Source organism: Nematolebias whitei, unplaced genomic scaffold (assembly GCF_014905685.2).
Source record: "Nematolebias whitei isolate Nwh7 unplaced genomic scaffold, NemWhi1 Nwh_scaf_16609, whole genome shotgun sequence".
Classification (NCBI taxonomy): domain Eukaryota; kingdom Metazoa; phylum Chordata; class Actinopteri; order Cyprinodontiformes; family Rivulidae; genus Nematolebias; species Nematolebias whitei.
The window spans coordinates 1-1,148 of NW_023635154.1; the positions used below are offsets into that span (position 1 = coordinate 1).

General features: G+C 39.6%; 1 non-coding gene across 1 annotated transcript; it reads right to left on the reverse strand.

The window, feature by feature from the left end:
- Window positions 1-884: 884 nt before the first annotated feature.
- Window positions 885-967, reverse strand: trnal-cag. Its single transcript has one exon. It is a non-coding gene; the product is annotated as a tRNA-Leu (tRNA).
- Window positions 968-1,148: the final 181 nt, after the last annotated feature.

Here is a 1,148-nt window from a genome sequence, read left to right on the forward strand (position 1 = left end):
TTTAATAACGTTTCAGTTGTGCACCTGTAAGATGTAGCTGGAACCCAGTTCAAGTCTCTCACTCATGTTTAAACCAAATAATTACAACAAGTAAATGGGTATGCTTTGTAGAAGACCTGTGTGATAGCAGAATTCGACAAAGGCGAGAGAATTACCTGGGCACTTATAGTAGACGTAATCAAGAATGCATATCAGAAATGGGATATGAACACGTGCCTCCAGGGGAAACTGCTACCTTAAAGCAGCCCCTTGGACAACTTGGCCACCTTGACAAATATGGTTTTATGTAAAGTGATGTGCATTTGGCTCTACTAAAAGTCGGCACTTGCATCTTAAATGGTATGTTTTTAATAACATTTCAGTTGTGCGCATGTAAGATGTAGCTGGAACCCAGTTTAAGACTCTTTCAGTTATGCTAAATCCAGATAATAACTAATGTAAGTGCATGTGCAGGCTCTGTGCTGGATCTTTTGGAGACAAGATCTTGAAATAGAGGAGTTAATATCTGGGGAAATACACTACTAGCAATCAAGAAAAAGTCTACGTAGTGGGATCGAATCCACGCCTCCAAAGGACTCTGCAATCAAAATGCAGAGCCATATATATATCGGCCACCTTGACAAGCAAACTTTTATGAAACGTGAAATGTTACATGCTCTACAATACGTTAGCTCTTAAAAACTACACATTAGACTTCGACCAAGTTTTCATTCTTTCCCCTGCTCATCTGTAGGTGCAACCCAGTTGGTCTTTTTCAGTCATGCTTAAACATGATAACAAGCTTAAGTGAACTTTAAGCTTTATACATGAAATGTTGGGTACCATATGTTGACACTGATGATTCAAATAAATGGGGAAATACAGTAGATGTTATCAAGAAACACTGTCAGAAGTGGAACTCGAACCCACGCCTCCAGGGGAGACTACGACCTGAACGTAGCGCCTTAGACCGCTCGGCCATTCTGACATGAAAGTGGTTATAAAAGTGATGTACAATGGGCTGCTTGAGAAGTCAGACCTTATAAAATAATTGGTACGCATTGAATAATGTTTCAGCCATGAACCTGTAAGATGTCAATGGAACTCTGTTTAAATCCATTTCAGTCATGCTTAAACTAGACAATACTTACCGTTGATTGAATGCACAC